This window comes from Aedes albopictus, chromosome 3 (genome assembly GCF_035046485.1).
Source record: "Aedes albopictus strain Foshan chromosome 3, AalbF5, whole genome shotgun sequence".
In the NCBI taxonomy this organism is placed as follows: Eukaryota; Metazoa; Arthropoda; class Insecta; order Diptera; family Culicidae; genus Aedes; species Aedes albopictus.
The window spans coordinates 400,174,002-400,180,001 of NC_085138.1; positions in this window are offsets into that span (position 1 = coordinate 400,174,002).

The window sequence follows — 6,000 nt, forward strand, 5'->3', positions numbered from 1 at the left end:
TCCGGCCGGTACCGCGTGGAGGTAGGGATAGGAGTTGCTGGGCAGAGGCTAGTGGATCACAATGGGATCTGAATTGCGCAGCATACCCAGCCTTTACCGTGCCTATGAGAAAATCATATTAATTTTAAAACTTCATACGTATTTTATGTACATATTACACCCACCCCTTTTATTTTAAACCCCTCAATTATAAATTGTTATCCCACCCTACTCGGGTGGTTGACTCCAGTCAGTGCGTTTGGGGGCCGGTTATTGCCGACGACCGGACTCTGTATCTTCCTCGTTGGGTTATGTTTTTCTGTCGTCCCCGCTTGGACCCCGGAGAGGACCTGTTGTACTAGCCCCAACGCAGGCAGCCGCAGTACAACAGTCAGTGGTGTGTGCTGGAATTATTATTATTATTAAAATATGTAATTTATTCAATGAGGGCCAGCGCGATATCGCGCAGGCAACGTTCATTGCGAGATTATCCCTTTCATTAACATTTTTAGTAAGTTATGAATATTAAGCACCACGATGGAGTTTCGCCAGAATTCGGAGATCGCGCATCGAAACAACGGCAATGAAGGCCGGTCGCTTTTCCCTTGTTTCGAGAATTAGACACTGCCAAACATGCATTAATATTTGAACTTTGCATAATTTTCGAGCCTGGGTTTGAAAGCGATTCGCGCGCATTTATGTTCCATCGTCGGTCCACAGCCAGCATTCAGCAACATATCCATCTGATGTGATGTATGATGATGAACTCCCGGAAGGCATCTGGCGGCCGCCCGCGTTACTTGCGTTGCTGTTGTTGTTGCTGCTGCTGCTGCTGCTGCTCCTGCTCCTGCTGCAATGGAGTTTACTTAGCGGTATGCAGTATCAACACACGCACATATATAAAACATGGCATCCTCCCGCGCGCGTAGATGTAATTATCTTACAGAAAATGTATGATAAACATTATTGTTTGCAGCTTGATAAATTATTTTGCAATCTTGCCATTTTGAAGAGAAGATGGCTAGGAAATGGGAGGCCGGAATTGTGCAGGAGGAGGGTTGGAAATGAAATTATATATGCCGCATTCAAGAAACTGGACAAGTGGCAGCTGGCCCAAGAAAAGCAACCCGGAGATGGAACACCCACAGTTTGTAAATGGAAGCGACAGTGGGTACGAGAGCAGTCAATTGAAGTTTGCTGAAGAAGATACAGTTATGAAACAAGAATACAACAACCCATGATTTTTTAGCTTAGATGGATTGTAAATGTTCGTGTCCTCCATTTGTGAAATTTGCGAGAAGACAAGCCTATTCATCAGCGATGGGATGCAGAAAAGGACAGCTAAGGGAATAGGATCGGCACCCTAGAAGAGGACACTAACGCACAAGCGGAAAGGATACGCATAAAACGTAAGAGAGCCTAATTCCTTTAATCAGCGGGTTAAGAACAACAGAACACCCTTAAAAATTAGGTTTCTGAAGTAGGTTTAACTAAAAAAAATCCAAATTATTCTAGTGGTGATTGTGCCTTTCTCGTCGAATATGTTCTCATGATCCTTACGTCGATGCAAGCCTGAGCCTGAATTCTGAGAATACTTTATTAAGAAAAGCAAGAATTTTTATCAAAGCCATCATTGAATTGGGAAACTTGGAAAACATTCCGACGTTATGTTCAACGTATAGGCAAAGCTGAAAAATATTTGACTTTGACTTTTTTTTTTCTGCACAATTTAGGCTATATTTCATTATCATACAAGATTCATGTAAAATTGCAGTCAAATTCAAATTCAAGCATGTGAAATTTCAAATCCCATACAAATTATAACCACATTCTTTTTTATCTGTATTAACGAGATTTTTAGCCCTAGGGACCCACGCATTTCTTCCCTTCCGAAGGAAGAACCCACATTGATGTGAGTTTGTCGGGAGTGGTATTCGATCGCAGGTCCTCGGCGTGATAGTCAAGTGTTTTAACCATCACACCAGGTCCGCTCCACTTAACCACATTACAGAGTGCGAAGACGCAACCAGTCGTTGTCAAAATTTTACCCAGTAATCTTAGACGCAAAAGAGAGCTGAGACTTTTTTGGAGTTGATGCGATTAAATTTTCCCATACAACGTTTACCCGTCCTACTGTATATTTACAGGAGCCTGAAATGGTGTGGTGTGATTTGATGAGATCGCTTTAGTACAGACAAACAGATATATCACTTGGAACAAATTGCGATTATATGCATCATCACGAAACATAACCGTCCAATGCTAATCAGGCTGCGTTTCGTAAACCGCTGGCTAGATGGCGGTAGTGAGTGAACGTCAAATAGAAGCAAAAACCAGGGGAGTGACAAAGGGCCAGAATCAATAACAAAACAAGAACAATAGGTATTGAGTAGAGAATGTCTGTATTCTGTTCTCTTACACATATTCAACGATTGCATGTTTTTGTCTGTATAACCTACCAGTAGTCACTAATGTGGTCTGAGTCTATTATTTTACCAAACGTTCCTCAGTCGTAGAGCCGGAACTGATTCCGGGACACTACGGCTGTCTCAAAGATTATCTGAGATTATGTTTTCACGAATCCTTCATCAGGTTATCGAAAAAGCTACTATCAGATGTACCGTCTTATTAGATACTCTTTAATGTGACACTTTTTAATGCATTACCCGCTTAAAAATATGACCAAATGACACAGCGATCTATACTGTTAATGCTAATGATCCGATATTGTGCTAATACACACACCAGCAGCAACTCGTCTTGCAGCTGCTATTTCCGGAAGTTCAAATTTGATGCTATCCGACACTTGATCCGCCTGCAGATCAACCGGAATGAGCTCTGGAAGCCAACAATCGTAGAAATAACAAGCATTCAATTCGCATGACCACAATATCAGTAGAATTTGATTCCAATAACAAATTCGGCAATCAAAACAAAAACTAAATTAGAATTGCCAAATTGCACTGAACAAAATGGTGTAGGGTGATCAATTTGTCGAATTAGAACATCACCCCGGTAATTCGACAGCAATAATTGTCTAATTAGCGGGGTTTTCCAGTATGGTATGCGTAAGTTTGGATCAATTTTACATTTTACCACTTCCGGTGGGACACCCAGAACCAGTTCCGGGACTGTATCGGTTGGTCTGAGACTAGTTTCTTGCTTACTGTTTATCAGTTTTCCTGAAAAGCTGCAAATTGATGTACCGCATCCATGGGTTTGGTTTACTTTCATATTATTTTGGTCACTTACAGCGGGACACCCGGATTATCAAACACGCCATTTTTTTTAAATCCCTTCTGGAGTTTTTTCGGGTTTTTTTTTCGGGAAGTCCACGAGGAATCGACATTCGTAGGAAAATCATTCGGCGTTTTAATCAAGACATGCTCCTAAAATTCACGTCACGCTAAAATTGCGAATTTTCGAATCCCCCCCCTTCGTACGGGCTTTTCCTATACCTAATACATTGCTTGTCACACTTTCACAAACTCCCTCCCCCCTTGGAACGTGACGTACTTAATGGATGGTCCCATTAAAGAGTAGAGATTGAGATTTACCTCCCGAAATTTTTACAGGAGTACCTTCGATTCTTAGCAACTTTCTACGGGAATTGATTCAAGACTATTTTCTGAATAACTTCAGAAATTCTACTTCTGCTGAGGTTCCCTTAGAATTAGAATTCCTTCAAAATTGTTGTATGATTTTATCTGGGATTTTTCAAAGAGTAACTTCTAGTATTTTTCCATGAAAACCTTCTTGGACCTCTCCAAAGTTTTCCTTCTGGAAGTTTGATTTAAAATACTTCCAAGCAATTTTGCTAGATTTTATCTTTTTTTTTTGTCTTAGGATTCCCTCCAGGATTTCTTACTGCATTTCCTGCAAGAGTTTCTTCAGGTCATCCTGCAAGAATTTGTTCTAGGAATCCTCTAGGACCTGCTTTTGGGTATCCTCTAGGAGTTGCCTTCAGGAATTCTCCATGAGTTTTTTCCTGCAAATCCTCCGTTCTTGGAGCCCTCCTGGTGTTTCTTATAGAAATTTTCCAGCAGTTACCCTCCAGAAGCTCCTTCACATCCTCCAGGAATTAATTCTGGGAATCCTCTTTTTGTTTTTTTTTTTGTGGGATTTGTCAAGAAGTTCCCTTTAGGATTTCTTTTTTGTGAAATCCCTAGCAGTTCATTCTGGGAATTCTTCTGAAATTTTTTCTGTGGTTTTTCAAGGATGATATACCTCAAGGAGTTTTTTGGAGTCTTTCTGGGATGCTTCCAGAAGCTCATTCGAAAATTATCGGATATCGGATTTTTCTATTTGTTTATATTTTTAGATTCCTATATTTGAAAATTTGGAGATTTCTCCAGGAATGTCGGGATTCTATCAGGAATTACTTCCTGGATTCCTCTAGGATGACAAGGATGTCCCCTAGAGTTCTCTCTGGACTTGATCCAGGAGATCTAAGAATTTCTAGCGGAATTTTTGCGTTACTTTTATCGGGATTCCTACAGAAAATCCTTCTAGAATTCCTGCATGAATTTCTCCCTTAGTTTCTTCTGGAGTTCCTATAGTATTTTTTCGGAGATTCCTTGTGAGATACCTTCAGGAATATCAATCTGGATTTATTACAGGTATGTTCCAGATGTTCGGGATCGCTTAAGAAGCTCCTTCCAGGCATTCGTTCAAAAATTCCAGGAATTCTTTCTTGGTTTCATCCAGAAAAATCTTCTTGTGGGATTCCTACTAGAACTTATTCCGTAATCATTTTAGGAACTCCTTCCGGGATTACTTTGAGAAAACCATTCCGACATTCCTCCTGCATTTCCACAACTTTTTTTATGGAATTCTTCCACCAGTTTTGTATGGATTTTTCCAGATATTCTTTGTTTGGGTTCCCTTCAAAAGCTACTTCTGGGATAACATTTCTCCAGGAATTCCTTCTGGGAATCCCGGAAAAAAATACAACTGAAGACATTGCAAAAGGAATCCCATTTCCTTGAGGAATCTTTATAGAAAATTCAGAAGATTTTTTTGGAAGAATCACAAAAATAATTCCTGAAGGATTCCTGCTGCCGTTCTTCTGCAAAGTCCATGAGCGACATTGACAATTTTGGTACATTTTTGGTTATCATTCATCAAACTCTTGATCGATTGCAATGTTTTCTTCCATAGATGCTAGACTAAGGTAGACCGTGGCAATTTGAAACGGTGGGGCACAATGAAACGTGAAGTTTTGAAAAAGATTTAATAACAAGTTGGAAAATTAACATTCACTAAAAGATTGTTTGAATCAAAATCTATGTGTTCTAACTTTAAAATTGTTTATCATGATGAAATAAAATCACGTTTATCTTCTGTTTCATTTTACCCCACCTGTTTCAACTTGCCCCGGTGTATCTTACCACTAGATCTTGCATCCTAATATAGCAAACATACCACTGTGTTATTATTTCACCAGATGTATACCGAAAGACATCGAAATTTGGAATGGCGCTCAAGTCACATTACAGAATTGCGACAGCCTGGTAGGGGAATTATATATGAACTCCCTAAGCGTGTGTCGTTATTTCCAATAAAAATATGACAAAATATTTCTCTTTTACCCTGTTACATCGTGGATGGTAATATATTCTAATAGTTCTGGAAGAAAATATTGATTAAAAATATAATTTTCTTACATTATTTTCGATTGCGAAAAATGCAAGAAAACAGAGTCATAAAAATTAGTGTGGGTAAAATGAACATGTCTTCATAAACTAGCTTAAATGTTTAATTTCGATATATTCAAGTGTAGGTCAACAAATTCAATGTAAACTCTATATGCTACACTTTTAAAACTTTTGATATAATATTTGGAATGTGCTGGAATCATTATTTGTTAAAAATGTACTAAAATAAGCGGTTTTTCGGATAAAAATCTTATTTTAAAGGTGTAAAATAATGTTTTCCTAACTTTTTACACTAGTTGTGTCATAATATGTATTCTAGATTTCAATATACCGAGATTGCACAAAATTTTATAAAAAAATGGAT